At 38.0% G+C, this 25,488-nt stretch overlaps 1 protein-coding gene across 9 annotated transcripts in view; it reads left to right on the forward strand.

Moving 5' to 3' along the window:
- The window catches only part of LOC126281501 (PH and SEC7 domain-containing protein), an 814,448-nt gene that overhangs the window by 775,135 nt on the left and 13,825 nt on the right, over nucleotides 1–25,488 (forward strand). Inside the window, exon 17 of one of the 9 annotated variants that reach the window (XR_007551283.1) lies at nucleotides 3,669–3,698. The exons of the other annotated variants lie outside the window; for them this stretch is intronic. The gene's annotated coding sequence lies outside the window, so the exon portion shown is untranslated. Of the gene's footprint in view, nucleotides 1–3,668; nucleotides 3,699–25,488 lie in introns of those variants that run through there. 9 annotated transcript variants of the gene reach the window in all.

Here is a 25,488-nt window from a genome sequence, read left to right on the forward strand (position 1 = left end):
GCATTTCCAGCATGTGGTGAGTAGCATTCTATCTTTTCCATAATATTGCCATTATTCCAGCCTGGATTTTCCACTGTTTGAAAATGAGCAATGTGAATGATAAAAATGGTACTAAGAACTGATATGAAGTTGTATACACTAGTACTGGGGCAGAACAATGGAGTTGATATCAAATTACAAATGAATGCAATTACTAATGTCTTATTGCTTATTTTTCTACAGTTCTTGTGTAAATGGTTTTTATGCATGAACTGTCAGGAAACAGCATCTACATCTCCATTCATCCTCCTCATGGTGTCATATGATGCATGGCAAAGAGTACCCCATATCACTGTTAGTCATTGCCCTTCATGTTCCACTCATAAATGGACGCAGAGTGAAATTATTGTCTACATGATTCTGTATGGGCTATGGTTTCACTTATCTTGTTTTCATGGTATTTATGTGATATTTTTGTTGTTGGTGGTAGTCTCTTTGTGCAGTCTGTTGCAAATGACAGTTCTCTAAACTTTCTCAACAGTGTTTTGTGAAAAGATGATTTTTTTCCTGTCCAGGGATTCCCATTTGAGTACATGGATCATTTCTGTAATACTAGCATTTTGATCAAACCTACTGGTGACAAATCTAGCTGCAAGCCTCTGAACTGCATTAATATTTTCCTTTAATCAAACCTGGTGGGGATCCCTAACACTCGAACTATACTCGAGAAAAGGTCACGAAAGTGTTCTGTTGGTTGCCTCCTGTATAGATGAAGTATGTAAGGTAACACAGAAGTAATTACCATAAGTGTTAGCTTGAGTAGATGAGCACTAATCATAGTTTCATATTATTACACTTTACTGGAGTAGCCAATATTGGTTGCTTCTGTTTGATAATTATTAACTTCACATGTCCAAATTCCTGAAGTCTCTCCTTCATGAAGGGACATACTTATTTATTTGTTTATTTATTTTCATAGAGTCAACAAAGATTATGACTTTTGCAAATGCCAGTTTTGTTTTACATCATTTTGAGAATTTCTTTTAAAATACACACGGCAGATAGTTGATATAAATTAACAAAACTGCAATACAATGACATAAAAGAGAATGTAAATCTACAAAATCAGTTATACAATTAAAACATGTCTAATTTTTTAAAAAAATCTGTAAGATCATATGTTTTCAATGGAGAATTCAGAAAGTGAGTATAAACATTTATTTTGAAGATATTTTCATCATGTGCACGTAAGTCTTTCGGCAATGTATTAAACCAGATTTGTCCACTGATGTATGGGCTGTGGTCTGTTATTTCTAGATTGGTTCTTTGCCAAAATTAGTTATATTTATTTCTAGTACTGTGGTCATGTACGTCTTTGCATTTTTTAGAATCTTTTTGATGATGTGCAATAAATAAAATCACCTTGTATAGATACTAGGAATATACTTTAAGGTACTTATATTGCACAAAAACCTCTCCACAAGAATCATGATGACCTAAACCATGCATTATTTTAACTGCCTTCTTCTGTAGCATCATTGATCTATTGAGGTGTGAATCTGTAGTACAGCCCCATAATTCGATACCATAATTTAGTAAAGGATATATTGTTGCATAGTAAACAGTTTTGATGGGTTTGTAACAGTTTTTGCTAGGTGACTGAGTAGACAGTATCCACTATTAATCTTTCCACATGCAAAGTTAATACGGTTTGACCACTGCAAGTTCTCATCTAAGTACAAGCGTAAGAATTTGCAGCTATTAGTGAGTGTTGCTTTAATTCCACATACATTATTTATAGAGGTATAGCTACAGTTCATAGTCTAAATGATAACAGTTGTGATTCTTCCAATTTGACAGGGAGCTGGTTAGCAGTAGTATTGCTAAACCTTTTAAGCTATGTGCCTAAAGTTTCTTTATTAATATGTCTTGCTTTAGTAAGATCAAGGAATATGCCTGCTGCCAAATTTCTATCATGTAGAACACCATATACACTGTGGTTTCTTCTGAAACCACATTGTGTTTCAGTGACTGGATTATTTTTTGCTGGGTTGTGAAAGCAAAACATATTCAAAGATTTTGTTAAGTATGGGGATTAATGAAATAGGCCTAAAGATTTTAACCAGTTTTTTGGACACTTCCTTATACACTGCACATTTTTATTGAGTGTGGATAGATGTTTCCCTAATACAGCAGTTATTGAGGTAGGTAATAGGTTTAACTAATTCTTTCTGACACTTCTCAACTAGGGCACTATATTCCTCATCTCAGACATCTGAGTACTTGGTCTTTAATGTGCTAATTATTTGACTTAATCGATGTTCCTTACAGTTCTGAATTCAAAGTTTATACATTGCAATGAGCAAATGTTTATCTCACTGTTTCGGTTAATACATTGAGCTGGGATACCACATGGAGTGATGAAATATTGATTAAAAATGTCACAGATTGATGATGGATCTTCTATTAATTTGCCCTCATGCAGTATGCTTATTTCTTCCATAGTCACATTTGATGGTGCTTTCCAGGATTGATTAATAAACATCCAAGATGCTTTACTCACATTGTCAGATTTAATGACTGAATCACTGTGAACCTTTTTCTTTAAATTAGAAAGCTCAAACATGTTGATGGCTTTGCAGTACTTTTCCTTGAGAATGATAGCCTTTTTAGATATCTAAAGTAAGATAAGGTCGTGAACATTCTGCTTGGGTTTAATCAGACCACTGGGTAGTTTCAGTTTTGGATTCTATCAATATGTTAGAGTCCTTTTGACACCTGTAATTGGGCAACAGTGATTCTAACATCTGAAAATTGTTTCATATAATTCATCCCATTTGTTGTTTGAGCCTTTTACCTCACAGACACTGTTCCATTCCTCCTCGGCTAGTTTCTGTTTGAGGCAGTTTGTATTATGATTATTCAGGGTTCGTTTCTGCTCACTAACATTTTTTGCTTCTGCTGTGTTTGTAACCATGGACTCAGCAGACTGACAGTTCTGGTCTGAGTAATGAAATTCTATATTGCTGTGCTTAACACTGTTTGTAACAAGTTTACTGATTGTGACATAATCCATCCTGCTGAAGATACAGTCTGTCACTCTTGTATCAGTGTCTACTGTGTTTATAAGGTTGTATGTATCAGTCTATCTGTTAGCCTCAAGTTAGTCATGTTATTGGAGTTGACACTAATACTTAGATCTCCAAGTATAGTAAGCTTAATGGGGCCACTTAGACTAATTATGAGCTGAGATTATTAGAAAGTTGAGATACATCTGCATTTGGTGGGTGATAAATTCCTGTTACTTTGTGTTCATGTTATTACTACACTCCCCCTTCAGTTCAAGAATAATTCCAGTGACTTCTAGATTTCTTTCACTGCTGTGTTTATTCATAAATTATATTATTATAGCAAATAGTGCCTCTTGAGCAAAAATAGCCACCCCACCACTTTTATGTTACTGCCTACAGTAGCTGTTAGCTAGAATATATAAATTTACAAAATTTTAGTTCCTCAGCTTTAAGACCATGTTCAGTAACCACAGTGACATGGGGGCCATGTTCTGCCACAAAAACTTTAAAAGATCTAGTTTATTTCTGAGTACTGAATATGTATGTGCATCAGTTCCATATTATATATGAATGAATGAATGAATGAAAATGATAAACTATCTGATTTCTCAATTTCAGTTCCTATGAAACTTCCAAGAATGAATGAGAAAACAAACCAAGTGACATAAAGTGTGAATGCCATATAAAAATGTAATAGTTAACTGCCAAGAGCTGCTAAAAGATACTCTTCTATTACAAACAGTTTCAGCCTCCTGACCACAATCAGGTATCATAAAACATTTAAGACACAAAAACTGAAAATATTGGGACCTTTCTATAAGTTAAGTCTGAGTTAGCCCACTAGCATCTTTTACAATAAGATTGGAAATTTGCAAACAATGCTTGCAGCATTCAGAAATACAATATATTACAAGTCAGTAATTGAATATTTACATCATACAGTTAAGTGTGTTCACACAACTCAGTATCTATGTGATCTCTCAGACTTTCTCCGCATGATTGATTATTGGCGTGCTTCTGGGTGTTCTGCCAAGTTGTTGTTTCCATTTTAAGCACAATATTTTGATGACCTACCCAGTCATCTTCTTCAGGTGTGCCAGTTCTGTTGTTATGTCTACTCACTGATCAGACTCCAACAAGACTATGGACTGTTGTTGTTCTCACACCACTGTTTATAGTCAAGCTCAACTCCCAGCACTTGCTATGCTCTCTGGTAGTCTTTAGTTTTTGGGAGCTCACATTGATATTCCATGAAACGTAAATTCTCTCAACATTTCCAAATGGAAACATGGCATCCAGTGTATTTTTCTCCCCTCAACAAATCACTTATTAACCTTATACTGGCCAATATCTGGAAAGATAGATAACTCCAATGGAAACAAGGCGTTCAGTGTATTTCACTCCCTTCAAATAATTACATATTTACCTTATACTGGCCCAATATCTGGAAAATACAGTAGACTCCTATGGAAACATGGAAGCCAATGTATTTCACACTTTCAACCCCACTTGTCTACCTTATGCTGGTCCACTGTCTGGAAAGCTTGGTAGACTCCTACAGATACATGGCATCCACTGTATTTTGCTCCCCTTAAGTAAGATAAAATAATATTCTTTGTCAAGTTAAAGATGATTTAAGTTCTCTGAAAGTTGGATGTGCATTGCATTAGGAACATTAGTGACACACTCGACTAAAACAACCAAGCAAATCAGCTTTGCTGAGCAGTACTTTGAATAAAGTTATAAAATGAAATATGATGAGACCAGAATTGTAGTGCAAATGCCAAGTTTCTGGGCCAGTGTAATTAATGAGTCTATTGAAATGAAGATGTCAGAAAACATAATAAATAGGTACAGAAGTTTCAAATTAAATAAGAGTGGGTTCTGCTGATAAAATTATTAAGATCTGATGAACCATCACCTTCAACAGAGTTGGGAAATGCTGAGAGAATTTGTGTTTCACAGACTATTTGTGTGAGTTCTGAAAAACAAAAGGGCATCAAGGGCTGCAGTGGGTGTCTGGAGCTGCAATTGGCTACAAGCAGCAGTGTGGGTAGTTCACAGTTTGTTTGGAGTCCAGGCAGCAAATACACATAACAACAAAGCTCGTAGCATTTGAAGAAGACAGATGATGACATACTGTGCATAAAATGGAAAAAAGAGAACACCTGAAAGCACATCATTAATCAATGACCTTGATTTGAATTTAATGATTTTCGCACCTGTGTAATATCATCTAATAATTATGTTGAGTAAAGCTTCAACATATGGCATGAGAAATCCATCTGCCTTTGCATATTTTTTATATACAAAGTGTACAATGCTCACATCTACAGTTCTTTTGTCATCAATACCAGCTTGAGATATGCAGAACAGCTTTCCTTCTGCTGACATGTTGATATACCATTATCAATATTACATTGATCCAGGCTGCTTAAGATGTGAAATGATTCCATTTCCAGATAAACAAAATTACTGTATTTCAAATACACAAATCATAAGAAAATTACATGTGTAAACCAGTATTATCTGCAGAGTTTTTCTTTTTTTCCCTCCTCCTCCTGCTTCCCCTTGCCCTCTTACTTCTTTTTCATCTCCTCCGCTCCCCGCCCCCTTCTCTATCTTTTTTTCCTCTATAGAGCTGATTTGACAGAAATGAAAAGACTTAATACAAATATTGTCTTCTCCATTCTCTGTGATCAGATATTATTGCAAAAGAGCAGCAATCACAGCCACTGATAACTGTACAATATGTTTTTAACTATCCTAATGATCTTCATTAAGTTCTTTGGTTGATATTTGTAGATGTGCTCACTGTCTGAACTACAAGCAAACAAAGGCAACTAGGTAAATCATTCAACCAATATGCAAAAAAAAAAAAAAGTGGGGGGGGGGGGGGGAGGGGGGGGGGGGTGATATTGATCTAGCTGAATATCTGAAAATATTCGTTATATGAAAGGATAAAACGGTTTGTGCAGTAATTGTTGTGCAGTAATTACCTAGAGATGGCCAAAAATTTAATCCTGCTGAAGATAACCCACAATACTTAGTTTCTTTATCTCTGTCTCTCTCTCTCTCTCTCTCTCTCTCTCTCTCTCTCTCTCTCTCACACACACACACACACACACACACACACACACACACACACACGTGGTTAAATTGATGAGGGTATCAGGTGATGCAAGGATGGTTTCGAGAGCAAGTTCCCATCTGAGGAGTTCAGGGAAACAAGTATTCCATGGGAGGATTCAAAAAGCTTGTGAAATATAGTATGCACTGGGTCCCCTGAGCTATGCTGTAGAGAATGAGGAGGAATTGTACACTGTATGCTCCCAAGGAAGATAGTTCTTTTGTGCTCAGTCATGCAATCAGCCAGTTTAGTTGTGATCATTCATATGTATAACACCATGCAGTGTACATGAGTCAGCTGGCAACCGATAAGTGTATTTTTGCAAACTGGTCTCCCTTTAATATGGTAGGATTTACTAGTGTGGGGCCAAACAGGTGGCAGTGGGTGGGTTCATGGTGCAGATTTTACAACAGGAATGATGGGAGGGGTAGTAACCTTGGCTCATGTGCCTTAAAGTGGCCTATGGAGTATAAATCAATGAAAATAAGCAATTTTTGAAAATATAATGTAATTGCATAGATAAAAAATATACTCACAAAGTGCCAGCAGGAGAACACCCATATAAAAGGTATTACAGTTACACTTTCAGAGCCAGCAGCTCCTTCTTCTGGCAGAAGGCTTGAAGGGGAAGGAAGAGGAGTGAAGTAAAAGTGCTGGTGAGATTTAGGGAAAGGGTTAGAGTTTGTATGGGTAAGTCTTCCCCGACCGAGCATTTTTTCTGAACTCTACCTCTTTTCCTAAACCTAACAAGTCCTCTTCCTTCACCCCTCTTTCTTACCCTTCAGTCTTTCTGCCAGAAGAAGGAGCCACTGGCTCCAAAAGCATGCAAACTGTAATACTTTTTATATGTGTGTTCTCCTACCTCCACTTAGTGAGCAGATTTTTTATCTATCCAATTACACAGAGTATAGATACATAGATATAGATGGTTTGGGGTTGTGATATGATTTGTCCACACACATTGTTCACCAATTAACTTGTGTTCACTACACAATGTTTTATGTAGGAATGACTACCACTAAACTGAATGAGTGCATGAATGGGTATAGTAACTGTCCATTGTTGGGACACTCAGTACTCAGTTGCTTCAGGGGTTCACAGCTGACATTTTCTGCAAGTAGATGGCAAGTATAGAAGTGTGAGCAGTGTGAGTACCATACACCCCCTCCATCTTCACAGGTCAGGATAGGGCAGCGGGAGCCATGACGAAATTTCAGAGGAGACACTGCATATTTCTCTAGCTAATTACTTTGCAACCAAGAATGTGTAAGTCACTATAAATGAGGCTTCACTGCTATAAATTAAATGAATAAACTAAAAACACAATTTTGTATGTCATTATTAATTAGGTATGTATTTCTCATACACTGAAGCACCAAAGAAACTGGTACAGGCACGTGCTTACAGGCAGAATATGATGCTGCTGTTGGCAAAGCCTATATAAGACAACAAGTGTGTGGCGCAGTTTTTAGAGCAGTTACTGTGGCTGCAATGGCAGATTATCAAGATTTAAGTGAGTTTAAATGTGGCACTGTAGTCAGTGCATGAGCAATGGAATACAGCATCTCTGAGGTAGCAATAAAGTTGGGATTTTCCCATATGAGTGTACCGTGAATATCAGGAATCTGGTAAAACGTGAAATCTCTTACGTTGCTGTGGCTGGAAAAAGATCCTACAAGAAAGAGACCCATGGTGACTGAACAGAAGTGATCAATGTGACAGAAGTGCAACCCTTCCACGAATTGCTGCAGATTTCAATGCTGGACCATCAACAGGTGTCAGCATGCAAACCATTCAACAAAACATCATCGATGTGGGCTTTTGGAGCCAAAGGCCTACTCATTTACCCTTGATGACTGCATGACACAAAGCTTTATGCATCACTGTATCCATCAACACTGACTTTAGATTGTTGATGACTGGAAACATGCTGCTCAGTCGGATGAGTCTCTTTTCAGATTGTATCTAGTGGATGGATGGGTACGGGTATGGATACAATTTCATGAATCCATGGACCTTGTGTGTCAACAGGAGACTGTTCAAGCTGGTGGAGACTCTGTAATGGTGTGGGGCTTGCGCAGTTGGAGTGATATGGGACCCCGATACATCTAGATATGATTCTCATAGGTGACACATACGTAAGCATCCTGTCCAATCACCTACATGCATTCATGTCTGTTGTGCATTCTGATGGACTTGGAAAATTCCAGCAGGACAATGCAACACCCCACATGCCCAGAATTGCTACATAGTGGTTCCTGGAACTCTCTTCTGAGTTTAAAAACTTCCGCAGGCCACCAAACTCCCCAGAGATGAACATTATTGAGCATATCTGGGATGCCTTGCAACATGCTGTTCCGAAGAAGTTTCACCTCCTTGTACTCTTATGGATTTGTGGACAGCCGTGTAGGATTCATGGTGTCAACTCTCTCCAGGACTACTTCAGACATTAGTCAAGTCCAAGCCAGACTGTGTTGCGGCACTTCTGCATGTTCATGGGGGCCCTACTCGAGGCTCTAATACATTGCCAAGACAAAAAAATGCTACACACTGTTAGAGGTTTCCAGTTCACTCAAGATTTATTGTTACATCAGTGCATATGGAGTACATGAAATGATTACATTTATAGATCAATAGCACAAGCAATTCTGAGGCACCAGGTATCAACCCATGCTGGAATGCCCATATTAGTAGGTGGTGTAGCCTCCATGGGCAGCAGTGCAGGTGCTGACTCTAGCACTCAGTTGATCATACAGATGATGAATACTGCCCTGGAATACTTTATGCCATGCCTGCTTGATCTATTCCTGTGGTTCTGTAAGAGTTGTTGGCTGATGAGTCGCACGAGTCACTTACTTCCCATCATATCCTGCACATGCTGGATTGGAGACAGGCCCAGAGATTTTTCTGGCCAGCTGAGTTGCTACATGTCTTGCAGAACATGTTGAGTTTCACAAGTAGGGTGTAGGTGAGCATTATCCTGTTGTAGCAAAACATCACCTTCCTGTTCAAGAAAGGCAAAAGAATGAGTCTAATAACAGTCTGCACATACCGAGCACTGGTTAGCATCCCCCCGAGAAACACCAAAGGTGAATCAGAGGTGTAGCTTATCACACCCCAGACAATAAGACCTGGGGTGGGGTCAATATATCTTGGACAAATGCATCCTGCAAGAGAGTGATGACTAGGTCTACATCATACACAGAAATAACCATCACTTGTAAGCAGGCAGAATCTTCTTTCATCACTGAAGACCACAGCATGCCATTTCATCTTCCAAGTGATCCTCTTGTGGCATCAATTGAGCCACGCATGCCAATGCTGCAGCATGAGTGAAAGACAGCCTAGAGGTGTGTGTGCCCATAGTCACACTGCCTGTAACTGGTTTGCAGCAGTTTGTGTTGGTCTGGGCGCAAAAGCCCTCTTATCTGTGGTGTGGTAGCTGTACAATCTGCCATTGCTGTCTGTATAATATAATGATACTGGCAGGTATCCGTGCTGTGAGGATATCCAGAACCTCATCTATGGGTGTGAGAAAGTTCACGTGGCCTCTGATACCAGCAATGTTGCACAACTGACACAGCACTTCCAGCTTGTGTGGCAATGCTTCAAAAGTACCCTACAGTCACTCATAGGGCCGCAATTTGACCCCTTTCAAACTCGCTCAGTTGGCCGCAGGAAGCACAAGTGCGTCTCTGTGGCATCATTGCTTGTGTGTATCACATGCACCATTTTGAGTCCTCTGGCTGTGAGCATTCTCTATTAAAGGATAGATGCAGATGGCATTGTAGTGAGTACACAACTACACTATCTGTTGGTGGATGACACTGAAAACATTATCAGTACATCTATCCCACAGGGGGAATATGCTGTCATCAAATCAAAATCAACATTGTCTTCCCAGGTGTACCATTTTTTTCTTTTTTTTGTGGCAGTGTATTTATGACACACAGGCATTGCCCTTGCTGGTATTTGAATCACCGACAGTAGTCTGTGTCAGATTGCCTATATGCTTTATTTCAAGTAACAGAGGAAAGCATCTGTTGAGTAGATAAGATAAGGAGCAGTGGATTTTTTTAAAAGTACTCAATTTTCTCCTAATATACATAAGCCTATCTAATTGTAAATAATTTTCAGTGATTCCTCCAGTTATGTAAATGATTAGATTAGATTAGTGGCAGTCATATTTTGTTACTAGTATAATTGACAGAAGTAGCTTGCATATTAATGTATAACTTGATTCTTTCCACAATTCCAGTCCAAGCCAAAGACTGGAAGATCTGTAGCATCAACCAAGAACTGGACAAGGATGCATCAGGAATCTGTAGAAGTTAGAGATGTAACAAATGGTTAAATAAACTACACATTCTGTTGTCAAAGGCCGAGTTGCAATTTCTTCTTTTCTTTTTTAACCATCCTGGGCCCTCACCTCAGTATCTAGCCCTCTAGGAAACTCAGCGATGACCATGATTGCATTATCTGTTGCAAAGCATTGCTGCGGCCAGTTGACCCTGTCTTACATTTCACCAAGAGAATGAGTACAAGCACATGGAAAGAGCTTCTACTAATTGTTTTCAGGATTGTCAGACCCTCTCTTGGTCAGCAAGGTCACCAGATCTGTCCCCAACTGACAACATATGGTGCGTTATAGGCAGGAATCACTAACCAGCTTAGGATTTTGATGATCTAAGATGTCAATTGGATAGGTATGGCACAATATTAGTCAGGACGACATCCAGCAACTCTATCAATGAATGCAAAGCTGAATAACTGCTTGCATAGGTGCCAGAGGCTTGACTTGCTCAATTTGTGAAGCTCTCTCTCTCTCTCTCTCTCTCTCTCTCTCTCTCTCTCTCTCTCTCTCCCTCCCTCCCTCCCTCCCTCCCTCCCTCCCTCCCTTTTTTAAAATCAATCATCCAGTTTTTCTGAAATTGTTGTTGCTTGTTTTCCTCTATAAGTACATCTGATCTACGAACTTCTGTCTCTTTCAGATAATTCTTTTATGTTGCGTTTTTTTTTTTTCCTTAGAGTGTATTCTCAACTTCCTTTTACTTCTCTATTGGCAGTTATAACATTTTCCATCATGCCTCTCTTCTTACCTTAACTGTTCTTAGGGGACCTTCTTATTCCCATCACTGCCCTCATCCATCATTTTTGTCCCCTCTTCCATCCATTTCCTCTTCTATTTGCTTCCACTCTCTTAACCCTCCTTCTTCCTTGCATATTACTTTCTTTCTTCCTTTGATCTCTCTTTAAATCATATATGGAATGCTTTGTTTTTCTTTGTGACTTCCTCCCTTACTCTACCATTCTCCAGGGTGTTTTTTCCACCTTTTCTTAACACAGAGTCTGCTGCACACTTTTTCTGATGCTTCCACCATTGGTGTTTTGAACCTTCCCCATTCCTCCTGTGCTGACTTCATTTCACCACTTGGTACCATTGCTCTTTACTATTTTCTGAAATACATCTGTGCATTTATCTTCTTTCAACGTCACACTCGTATTCTTCTTTCGTATCTTTATGACCCCTTCACCAATTCTCCATTTTCCCATTCAGGACACACTGGGAATTTACTTCTGAATAAAACATTCAGTTTTCCAAATGAATTTCAAGCCATTTTAGCCCACTATTTATTCCTCTTAGCTTACTGTAAATAATCTTCAGGCCTACCGTCATATTTGCACTGTTCATTTTCTCCATCTTTTGCTTAAGTTCTTCTGGCTCTGAAACAAACAAAACAATGCCGTCTTTACATTGAAGGTGGTTCAGGTAGGAACTGCTTATATGCATTCCTTTTGCATCAAAGTTTAATTATTTGAAAATATCTTCCAAGGATGCAGAAAATAATTTTGGTGAAATGGAATCTCTTTGCTTAACTCTGTCTCAATTCTCAACTTTTCTTGCACTTGATGTAATCAAAAGAAAACTTTAGTCTTGTTGTGTGTATTCCTCAACAAACTGTAGCAGGTACATTCCTCCCTGTTCTTCTCAAGCACTGCCAGAACAGATTTTATTGCAACAGAGTCAAAAACTTTTTCATAATTAAAAACTCCATACAAAGTGATTGATGACATTCATTGTCTCTTTCTGTAACTTTGTTGGCAACATTTATGAGGTCCATTATGCTATACTAACTTCTAAAGACAGCTGTTTCTTTTCCCAGATTAAACTCGAAAGTTTCTGTAAACGTTTAATAAGAATTTTTGTAAAGTCTTATGTGCCACTAACTAAGGAGAAATGGGCTTATACTTTTTTCCTTATCTCCCCTACTCCTTTTTTCATGGTTACCAACAATAAAGGCATTCAAAGTATTTGGCATGGAGGACATCTGCATCTGAGTAACATATCAATAAAGTAATGATCCACTTCTCACTGAAACTGAAGCGGCCTATTACTTTACAAACATTATAGCATTGTTTCACCTATCTGGTTCCATCCTCATAAGCAAACAGTCTGTAAATAATTGTGCAAAATTCAAACTTCCAAACTGTATTCTTCAACACCAGTGTGGAAAGGGAATCTCTCCATATTCCTTTAATGCGTCAATACTCGCAGAGGACAGGAGCACTTTTGCTGTTATGATGAAACAGCTTTAAAGCCCTGCTCACCTTGTCCAGAGCTATGTTGATTGTCTGCAACTGTAATGCATGCTGATGTTTGTGGCTCAACCCTATGTTACCATACTAGTACCAATGCCTATGGCAAGTCATGACACTGACACTAGTGACAAAGCAAATCATGTAGCGCACAGCCTGAAGGTCAATCCTACAAAGTTGGGTACCTGTACAGTAAACAGTTTTCTGTCTACACTGGCTCAGGTAGCAAAAGCTTAATTATAACTGCCCTGTATGATTTCAAAAACTTCATCATGGTAAAACTAAAAAAAGAAAAATTACCACCACTGCATTTTCTACAACCTCATTGAGGCCTTTCATCACGTAGATCTTAGACTTATGACATTGATTCCTATATGGAGTCATAACTTCACAACAAAAAATTGAGGCCACATTGATAAATTATGTAAAAGGAAAGATACTGTAGTCAGAGAGGGGAAACATTAAATGTGGTATCCCACAAGATTCAGTGATTGGCCCTCTCCTATTCTTGACACACCCAAGGATTTACCAGGAACAGTTGATGATTCTTCAAACAGAGTGAAAATCTCATTCTGGAAACATCCCCCAGGCTGTGGCTAAGCCATGTCTCCACAGTATCCTTTCTTTCAGGAGTGCTAGTTCTGCATGTTTCGCAGAAGAGCTTCTGTAAAGTTTGGAAGGTAGGAGACGGATACTGGCAGAAGTAAAGCTGTGAGTACCGGTCGTGAGTCGTGCTTCGGTAGCTCAGTTGGTAGAGCACTTGCCCACGAAAGGCAAAGGTCCCGAGTTTGAGTCTCGGTCGGGCACACAGTTTTAATCTGCCAGGAAGTTTTATAAATGTTGTTTGTGTTTAGTTTTGTTGCCAGGCCTTATATGGTATATAATGGGCATAAACAGTGTCAGATATTGAGTGATCATTGTGAAGGATACGGAGATGCAGCAGGCTCATTTGAGACAGTGTTGTCAGCAAATGACAGAGATTGAAATGGGCCTCATTGTAGATCTCCATTTGGCCAGTTGCTCAAATCGTGCAGTACCCACATTTGTGGAGCATTCAGATGTGGCAATATCCAATGTTTGACTGCACAGATATTTGAGAGCAGGCATACTTCTCATTGAGGTTCTGGTTGACCACTTCTGACCCCAACAAGGGAGGATCACTATATTGTCCACCAAGCACAGTGTAACCCCTTACATCTGTGCCTGCCTACTGAGGACATGTAATGGACTCCCAGCAACATTCTGAGTGACCCTATACAGTTGCTTAGAGAGTAACTGCAGCCAAGCCAGGGCATTACCATCCGTGCATAGTATGCCATTAACGTTGCAATACAAACGCCTGTGTTTGGTGTGCTGCCATGACTGAGAAGCAATGACTGCTGATACATGGCACCACACTGTATTCAGTGATGAATCTTCAACTGGATGAGCATCATCAATGAGTATGGTGGTGACTTGATGAGAGGTCCCATTCTTCCAGTATTTTGGAGAGGCCCAGCAATGGTATCCCTGGGTATGGCTTCAGGCCATGGCTAGTAGTGACTGAGGGAACCCCGACAACAGTACATCACAGACATCCTGTGACCTCATGTGTTGCTCTTGTATCATGGTGCCATTTTTTGACAGGACAGTGCTCATCTACATATGAGATGTGTCTCCATGAACTGTCTGCGTGTTGTAGAGATACTACCATAGGCAGAATTAACACTAGATCTGTTCCTGTTCATATGTCAGGGACCAGTTACAACAGTTGGGTTTCAGGTAGCCTCAGTAAAGGATGTAATGGCTTTCAATAAAGGATGTAATGGCTTTATGAAGCCCTTCCCAATGAGATCAGTTCATGCTCTAGGCCTGAGAGGCGCAACATCGTACTGATAAGTGGGCTTATATGAACAAGTTGTTTGTAAATTTGTGTTATTTTTGTAATCACTGAAATAACATCATATATCCACTCAACCCATGAAGTTTCATTTTGTTTCCTCTTCCCCTTCTTGGTGCTTCACTTTTTTGTTAGTTAGTGTATTTGCTTGCTTATGTGTATGTGTCAAGAGAAAAATTACATATAGAAATGTGTTTACAGAATGATATATGGCCCATCCAGTACTTACCTTAAGGAGGTGCATCCCCACTACAGCTGGTGTACAAAAATGAGGATAAATTGGCTTTGCTCCTGGATTGTAGAATCCTAGTTTTATTTTACAGGGCAGAAAGGAGAAAATGTTGTTTTGTATGGCAGGAGGATACATTCACACACAATCCATATGATGAAGGACCTTCATAGCTGAGGAGGAAATGAAACAAAGATGAACAAAACAAACAAGTCTACAAGAAAGACGAAGAACAAGTGTGTGTGTTTTTCTTAAAAATGAATTTATTAGCATCCAGTCACAGGTTTTGGTAGAAACCAATGAGTTTAATCTTTTGACAAATCAAACCACGTCTGTTGTCACTCTGTAGAGTAAATCAAGATCTGTACATCAGTGTAAATGTTGGTTTTCCCTGGTAAACACACATTCCTGTGATGAACTGAGTGATACAAATGTGGCTTATGACTGCTCACCTCTGATAGTACCCTTATCATGGATCATTTTGCTTTCTTTATTCGCGTGTATCACACTAATGACAGGTTCAGTAAGGGTACATCACATTTACGAACATATTGTGCAAACAACTGTGGAGTGTACTTAGCATTATTTCAAATATTAGAGCTTTACCCCATTCCAGTTGCATATGGGCTGGGAGAATGGCTGCTTAAATGTCTATATGTGTGCTGTAATTAATCAAATCCCATCTGCATCCCTTTGGGATCAGTACATAAGGGATGAAGGATATCTCTAGACTCCTCACTTAATACTGGTTCTTGAAACTTTTATTTTTTATAAATAGGCTTCCAATGGGTAAGTGGTGTTTATCTTCAAGCATTTTCCAGTTGAGGCTTTTCGGCATTTCCATGACACTCTCCCATGAGCCAAACAAACTTGTAACCATTCATACTGCCCTTCTTTGAATATGTTCAGTATCCCCTGCTAGTCCTATCTTGTGTGAATCCTTCACACTTGGGCAATATTCTAAGATTTTTATTTATTTAATCAGGCCCTCTCTTACATTGGACCAGGGTTTTTGCATCATAGTTATCTAAGAAATAACAATTTTAATATGACAATTAGTATTTAAAATGATTTTAGTTTCTGATGTGGAAGTGTGTACTGCTACAGCTGCTGCCACTGATAGTGATTACAGTGTAATATAAATAATGAGAATAGTAATAATAATGATAGTGGCAGATATAAGAATTTATGTGTGTATGAAATAGATGTTCTCTGATAAAGCGAGTTCTAGGGAAAAGGAAATTTAAGGAGACTGGATCGGCTAATAATATTGGGAAATGAGCAATATTAGTTTGGAAAGAGTAATGAGTGCATACAGGGACAATGGAACCTTATTGTTTCTTTAGTAGGTGTAGGTGGGGTGTGCAAGTGATTTGTAAGCAATCTCCTTTGTAGACTGACTCAGTTTTTCTGCCAGTGAACCAAAGTCTACCACTTGCTTCTCCTGCAACTGGACATGTGTGAACATTCCACTTAATATTCTTGCAAACTGCTGTAATGAGGTAATTATATGAGCTGACTGAGTACAATTGTGACTCACTGATATTGTAGTCATAACATACTACATTTTTTATTTTTTTATTTTGTGAAGTGCACAACCTTACACTTCTGAACATTTAAAGCTAGTTGCGCCACTTTGAAATATTATCAAGTTCTGATTAACTGAATATTTGTGCACCCTTTATCAGAGTGTTAATTATAGAGAACTGCATCATCTGCCAAACATGTGAGATTACCATAAATATTTTCTGCCATGTCACTAATATACAACACTAACAGCAAGTGCCTCAATGCTCTTCTCTAACTCACGCCTGAAGTCAAGGGCGTACCCAGGATCTGAACTGGGGAGGGGGGCGCGGGAGGGGGGGGGGGGGGAGACAAGGACTCGAAACAACATACAGCACTTCATATTATATAAGACAGTAAACCGGTGAAAAACTGCTTTTAATAAACTTTTTAAATACAAGAATGCACTTGTACAATCCAAGAAAACATGCAGCATTTCTTATTAAATAAAACAGTAAACTAATAAGAAACTGCTAATATCTTAGGGGGGGGGGGGGGGCAGCTGCTACCCCCCACCCAGCACCCCCACCCCACCCCCTGCCTCTTGCTGGGTACGCCCATGCCTGAAGTTACAGTGATGGACCAAGCAACTGAGAGCTATAACTTTGGAAGCAATGTATTTCCTTCTCTTTAACATCAAAATATTCACTATATGATGTTCAGAAAATGTAAGAGGTTTTAACGCAGCAAAGGCACAGCATATGAGAACATGCAGATAGAAGGTGTTGACAGTCTTAAATTGTAGGGTAGAATCACACCATACAACTGCTGAAATTCACAAACAAATTATTATTTCTCATGTAAAATATTCCAGACATAAATAATACAAAAATAAAAAATTGATAATTTTCTTATATAACATAACTAGATCGATAAAAAAAATCTACTCATCAAGTGGCAACAGGAGTATCCTCAGATAAACATATTATTTGCAAGCTCATGGAGCCAGTGACTCTGAAAGCTTGCGAACTGTAATACCTTTTATGTGTGTGTTCTCCTGCTGTTGTTTGGGGAGTGGATTTTTTTTTATCTATCCAGTTACATCATATTTACTACAATTGGTTATTTTCAATGATAATTTGATAACTGCAGTCCGTAATGTCATATGGCAATGTATTGTTCCAAGTTAAGGTTTTATGAGTCTGAAAACATTTGCAACAGATTGTCTATGATATATTTCAGGAATGTCCTACACAAACCTATTCAAAAATCTGGCTATCTTTGGTACTGCTTCTCATTATATTTACTTCTTAATTAAATGTTGTTGTTGTTGTTGTTGTCTTCAGTCCTGAGACTGGTTTGATGCAGCTCTCCATGTTACTCTATCCTGTGCAAGCTGCTTCATCTCCCGGTACCTACTGCAACCTACATCCTTCTGAATCTGCTTAGTGTACTCATCTCTCGGTCTCCCTCTACGATTTTTACCCTCCATGCTGCCCTCCAACGCTAAATTTGTGATCCCTTGATGCCTCAAAACATGTCCTACCAACCGATCCCTTCTCGTAGTCAAGTTGTGCCACAAACTTCTCTTCTCCCCAATCCTATTCAATACCTCCTCATTAGTTACGTGATCTATCCACCTTATCTTCAGTATTCTTCTGTAGCACCACATTTCGAAAGCTTCTATTCTCTTCTTGTCCAAACTAGTTATCGTCCATGTTTCACTTCCATACATGGCTACACTCCAAACAAATACTTTCAGAAATGACTTCCTGATACATAAATCTATATTCGATGTTAACAAATTTCTCTTCTTCAGAAACTCTTTCCTTCCCATTGCCAGTCTACATTTTATATCCACTCTACTTCGACCATCATCAGTTATTTTACTTCCTAAATAGCAAAACTCCTTTACTACTTGAAGTGTCTCATTTCCTAATCTAATTCCCTCAGCATCACCCGATTTAATTTGACTACATTCCATTATCCTCGTTTTGCTTTTGTTGATGTTCATCTTATATCCTCCTTTCAAGACTGTCCATTCCATTCAACTGCTCTTCCAAATCCTTTGCCGTCTCTGACAGAATTACAACGTCATTGGCGAACCTCAAAGTTTTTACTTCGTCTCCATGAATTTTAATACCTACTCCAAATTTTTCTTTTGTTTCCTTTACTGCTTGCTCAATATACAGATTGAATAACATCGGGGAGAGGCTACAACCCTGTCTCACTCCTTTCCCAACCACTGCTTCCCTTTCATGCCCCTCGACTCTTATTACTGCCATCTGGTTTCTGTACAAATTGTAAATAGCCTTTCGCTCCCTGTATTTTACCCCTGCCACCTTTAGAATTTGAAAAAGAGTATTCCAGTCAACATTGTCAAAAGCTTTCTCTAAGTCTACCAATGCTAGAAATGTAGGTTTGCCTTTTCTTAATCTTTCTTCTAAGATAAGTCGTAAGGTCAGTATTGCCTCACGTGTTCCAACATTTCGACGGAATCCAAACTGATCCTCCCCAAGGTCCTCATCTACCAGTTTTTCCATTCGTCTGTAAAGAATTTGCGTTAGTATTTTGCAGCTGTGACTTATTAAACTGATAGTTCGGTAATTTTCACATCTGTCAGCACCTGCCTTCTTTGGGATTGGAATTATTATATTCTTCTTGAATCTGAGGGTATTTCACCTGTCTCATACATCTTGCTCACCAGCTGGTAGAGTTTTGTCATGACTGGCTCTCCCAAGGCCGTCAGTAGTTCTAATGGAATGTTGTCTACTCCGGGGGCCTTGTTTCGACTCAGGTCTTTCAGTGCTGTGTCAAACTCTTCACGCTGTATCGTATCTCCCATTTCGTCTTCATCTACATCCTCTTCCATTTCCATTTCCATAATATTGTCCTCAAGTACATCACCCTTGTATAAACCTTCTACATACTCCTTCCACCTTTCTGCCTTCCCTTCTTTGCTTAGAACTGGGTTTCCATCTGAGCTCTTGATATTCATACACGTGGTTCTCTTCTCTCCAAAAGTCTCTTTAATTTTCCTGTAGGCAGTATCTATCTTACCCCTAGTGAGATAAGCTTCTACATCCTTACATTTGTCCTCTAGCCATCCCTGTTTAGCCATTTTGCACTTCCTGTCGATCTCATTTTTGAGACGTTTGTATTCCTTTTTGCCTGCTTCATTTACTGCATTTTTATATTTTCTCCTTTCATCAATTAAATTCAATATTTCTTCTGTTACCCAAGGATTTCTAGCAGCCCTCATCTTTTTACCTACTTTATCCTCTGCTGCCTTCACTACTACATCCCTCAGAGCTACCCTTTCTTCTTCTACTGTATTTCTTTCCCCTATTCCTGTCAATTGTTCCCTTATGCTCTCCTTGAAACTCTGTACAACCTCTGGTTCTTTCAGTTTATCCAGGTCCCATCTCCTTAATTTCCCACATTTTTGCAGTTTCTTCAGTTTTAATCTATAGGTCATAACCAATAGATTGTGGTCCGAGCCCACATCTGCCCCTGGAAATGTCTTACAACTTAAAACCTGGTTCCTAAATCTCTGTCTTACCATTATATAATCTATTTGATACCTTTTAGTATCTCCAGGGTTCTTCCACGTATACAACCTTCTTTCATGATTCTTAAACCAAGTGTTAGCTATGATCTTAATTAAATATATTATAAAAAATAGTTGTTCAGCAAACAAGCAGCTTAGTTCATAAAAGCAGCAAAAGCATATTCTCTGCTTATGCCACTTATTTTGGTACAACCATATAAAGTTTAGTTGCTAATAAAGTTCAGTCACCATATTTCAAAGAAATTGTAAATGTTAATGTAGTTAGAGATGGTAAATTTGATTCTGATTACTATCTGACTAAAATTAAGGAGACACTCTTAGCTTGCAAACACACAAAATGGCAATAGAAATTAGCAAAATACAACAATATGGACTTATATCACAAGAAGCAATGAACACTTCCAAGATAAAATAACAGCAACTAAGCCTGCCAAGTGGCAAGAACTATCTAGAAAATCAGTGCTGCAGCAAACAAAACAACTATGTTAGCCAGAAATAATAAGAGAATGAAAGAGTGAAAAAGAGTAATCAAAAGATCAGATAAATGGAGAAAATAAAGATGTTCTAGAAACACTGAACAGTATGAGAAATTTATACAACAAAGAAAAGAAGTGCCTGGGGCACTATGCACAGAACATAGATGTAAATAGGGGGGCCTTTGGGCTGCACAAGATGTACAAAACTGCCCCCTCCACATAGTGAACCACTGAGTTGCTGGTCGCTCCAGTGAAATTTCATGTCAACTGATTCGCCTTTAAAAAATTTGACTAAAGCTACATTCTGTAGTTAGTTTCTCAGTAAAACTTTCTGTTTTCAAATAAAAAAGTAAAATTACAAATTAAAAAAATTTAAAACTACTGTTTTTTCACTATGTTGTCTTTCTCATTCGATTTTGAGGAAATTATTAGGTAGAAAAATATTACTTTTCTGCAAGAGCTACACATTGTGGCTTGATAATGAACTAGTTTTCTTTTCATTATGGCCCATAGTTATTTTGATACTTTGAAGTACAGTAGTACATCATGTATATTTTGAACACTTTGCAGTGAAAACTGTAGTCGGTGGCCAGTTTACATTTGGTGGGTTCTAGGACATAGGTTTCTGTATACAAAGTGAAGGGAACATATCAAAATTGATTTTAATGGTGGAAGGAGGGTCATGTCTGTTTCCATTCTCGAGAAAATACGTGAGATCTATCAGAGATTCTCCACAATGAGTTCAGAGTTATGTGCCACATGCACGGCTATTGCCACCTGCTGTGGCCTGCTATGTGGAGTGCAAAGTTGCCTCGTGTTTTGCTTATTCATGTAATGCTGATACAAACCAAAGCTAGAAATGAAAGAAAATCTTAATGACATGAAAGTCACTGGGAGTCATTGGCTCATGACACTGACTGTATGATTTTAGGTGTATGGTGCCTGATTTCAGGAAACAGTATTATTTATATTACTGAATTTATTTGCTCATCTATTATATCCTGTTCACTTTACAATTGCATTTTAGCTGAGCATGCTGTGAACTGTTGACATATCCTGTGATTGGTTGTGTTAAATGACACACAAGCGATACAACTGCACTCAGTCAAAATGTTGACATGGTTCCTGAACTGTACTTTGTATAAGTGCAGGAAATAAAGCAGACATACATTCTATTATCTCACTTCTGCAGAAAAACAATCAAAATGAACAACACGTAAATAAAACTTGTTTTAAGGTCTCACATTGCAGCTGTGCATGTAGGAGACAACGTTACATACAATGGTACATATTCTACAGGAAAGCATAGGAATTGAAAAAAAATGAAATGAAACTTGTGTTACTGCCTAATAACTGTATCATAATATTAATGCATTCTTCTAGAGCGAAGTGTACAAAATTAAGATGAAATTGTTTCACGATCTAATAACTGGAGTTGGAATGCAGATCAGAAGTGTAGGTTTCTTCACATCTTTTACATTTTCTCTCATAATGCACATTTGTGCAATGACTACACATTTCAGTGTACGATAAGAATATGCAGAAGTAGTAACACACTATACAATAGCATGACTGTACAATACCAAGGCACATGTGTCAATTGTGTACTGTCAAGTATTTTCGGACACTTCTAGTTCCATCTGTCTGTTAACAAAGTTTAGTTCCATGTTTTGCCATCAGCAATAACGTGAAAACTAAAAAATCTAAAGAAAACCTGGTAGGAAGGCAAGATGAAGTAGTGAGTAAATAAGCAGACACAGGGGAAACAGCAGCTTGACTGGTGTTGCGCTAGGTTTGGTGGGTAACCAAGGGATGGAGGAACTGGGCACATGCCCTCTGGTCTTTTACCATGGGAAATGCCTCCCTACATACTTCTGTGCTCTGTGGCACTAAGCAGAAACAAAAGTTCATTCAAAGCCCACAACTTGTTTTAATGCAATAAATTTTCATAAAAAATAATTACAGAGACTTTTTATCAGACCTTCAAGAATAAATTAAAAAATGACAAAGCACCAAAAATTTTCTCTAAGAATACAAGAGGTAGAAATTGCTTAAAAATACAGAAAATTGTGAAATACTTGCAAAATATTCTGATAAACTGTTAAATTACCCAGAACCAGGTCAAAAATTAGAATTCTCAGACTTCTTCTGAGGATCAAGAACAACATATGCCACCAAATGCTGAAGAAATTAGAGAAGCAATTAAAATTCTCAGAAATCAATGTCCATGGGGAAGATTCCATAAGAGCTGAAATTTTGAAATGGTCACAGACAGAGATGATAAAAGATCTGCAAATGCTTATCGAAGACATATGGAAAACAGGAAAGTTCCAGAAGAAAGGTGACAAACAGGGCATCAATAACTACAGAGGAATATTTCTCCCACCAGTTGCCTATACAGCATTTTCAAAACTTCTACTGAACGGAAATGAAAAAACTCTTGGCCAACAACTAAACAAACATTGAGGAGGCTTTAGAAAATGCAGATTCGGCTCAGAACATACATTCTATTGATCTCTAAAGACATAAATGTAACATTTATCAGTTCAGGAATACATTCCACTCTGTTCATAAGGATACTCTAGACAAAATAATCTGAGAAATCGGTGTTAAAATTAAACTGACAAACCTAACTGATGAAACACTTACAGACACAGTATCAAAAATAAAGTTAATGAGTGAAATTTCTTAGCTCTTTAAAACAAAACAGGTGTAAGGCAAGGTGAGAGAGCTTGTCTATTTCCCTCTTCAACTATGTACTAGAAGAAGTAGCAATTTCTTGAAATAAAAAATTAAAAGTTTATTGAGTGACACCAATAAAACTGGGAAAAAGAAACAGTGTACTGAAGTAAACTGTTTGATGTTTGCTGAAGATTTTGCTGTACTATCTGGAATTCTTGCAGATGCGCGAATACAAGTCAATCTGTTGGAACAGACAGCCAGTAGAGCAAATCTAAGAATCTCTCCAGAGAAAACTAAATTTATCATGAACAAAGAAAATTCACCAAAAACTTTATAAGCAAACATAGGTCACGTGGAAAAGATAAAGAAATTCAAGTATCTAGGAGAGAGAATTCAAGAAAATGAGTTTAAAAAAAATCTGCCATACATGAAAGGATTCTCAAAATGACAAAGGCATATGGAATAAGAAAAAAATATTTATGATCTACATCTAAACTCCACCAACCACTTTATGGTGTATGCTTATCAAGAAATGAGAACATAAAGCATTGCAAAACAGTAATGAAACCAGAATGCCTTTACACAAGTGAATGTGTAGCATCAAATTATAAATTAGATAAAGTAAAAATATGGGAGAAAAGAACTACAGGGAAAATGTTTAGGTCCCCTAAAAGCACAGAAAACTGGAAATTAAGCTGCAACGGTGAAATCACTGATAATATAGAAAAAAACAGAAACAACAAGGAAAAGAAGACTTATATTTCGCCGGCCGCTGTGGCCGAGTGGTTCTAGGTGCTTCAGTCTGGAGCTGTGCGACCGCTATGGTCGCAGGTTTGAATCCTGCCTTGCGCATGGATGTGTGTGATGTCCTTAGGTTAGTTAGGTTTAAGTAGTTCTAAGTTCTAGAGGACTGATGACCTCTGATGTTAAGTCCCATAGTGCTCATAGCCATTTTTGAACTTATATTTCTTTGGTGTTTGTTAAGAATGAATGACAACAGGCCAGCAAAACAAATCTTCAACTATTACTGGGAAAAATTTAACGATAAACTGAAGCACAGAAATTAAAAAGACTGGGAAAGATGCAACATGATACCAAAAGAAGTACCATAAAGAGGTATTTTCAGTAGAAAAGTGTTAAATTTAGAAGTATTTTGAGGGTGAAGCAGTGCGAGAACACATGTAAAGTTTTCTGAAGAAAGAAAAAAAAAATGTGGTAGGAGCATGAAGGAATATTGAAGGAAAAGAAAAGAGCAAATGCAAAGGAACTGAAATTGTTATGTGGTTCCTAGGTGGCCAAGATGGAGGGGGGTATGAAAAAGTAGAGTTAAAGAGGATCATGAAGGACTTATCACTTATCAGTGACCAACTCCATGTTCTCCACCAGGAAACAATATTAGCAGAACCATTTCATGTATAAATTATTAAGGGATTTACTGAAGTGTTTGATACCATTTCATCAACTTACATGAAACTGTAACCATTCAATGTAACCTAGACTTCAGGCTATGCTACAAATCAATCTGTCATCACAACCTACATTCAAAAACTAATCTAGACACAAAAGAAATGTTTCCAATGTTCTGTTCTGTTTCTGTTTGCACACGTATGACTTCACATGTCCCTTCATTATTATGTTGCAGGATAAAGCCAACATCTGGTATCAGTTAAGTTCAGTTGATGCTTATTAAGTACATCACATAATGCTAGTGCTACACTAAGCAAAAATTGTATCTTTTTAATTTGGAAATATTGTGTTACAGAACCTCTAGATTATTTCATGTACTTTTAGTATTTATATATCAATGACAACTAGTGTATTAAACTGGAAATCAAAATGTATTTTAACTTGTATCAAATCTGCACATGTATCCATACTACGCAAACCACAAATATGGCTGCTTCCTATTGTATCACATATTATATTTCTTCCTTTTCCATTCATGTATGAAATGAGGGTAAAATTACAGTTCAAATGCCTCTGTATGCTGTAATTAGTCTAATCTTGCATTTGCAGTCCCTGTGGGAATACCTCCAAGATTTGTCACTTAATTATGGTTCTCGGTACTTTTTAAGTAGACTTTGATGGGAAAGTTGGTATTTATCTTCACATGTTGCCAGTTCAGGTTCTACACATATGAACCACTTCATATCTGTGGAATGTATATTAAGAATCTCCTTACTATTGATTGGTGATCAAAGTTTGTGGGGGGGGGGGGGGGGGGGGTCGGGGGTGTTATCATTCGTCTTTTACCTACATAGAATGTAGGATGCTCCAACATATGAACATTTTAATTGTTTCTTTTCAACTCAGCAATTATTTTATTGTTTTAATTATTACACTGCTCTCTGTTGATGGCAAATAAATA

This window comes from Schistocerca gregaria, chromosome 1 (genome assembly GCF_023897955.1).
Source record: "Schistocerca gregaria isolate iqSchGreg1 chromosome 1, iqSchGreg1.2, whole genome shotgun sequence".
NCBI lineage: Eukaryota > Metazoa > Arthropoda > Insecta > Orthoptera > Acrididae > Schistocerca > Schistocerca gregaria.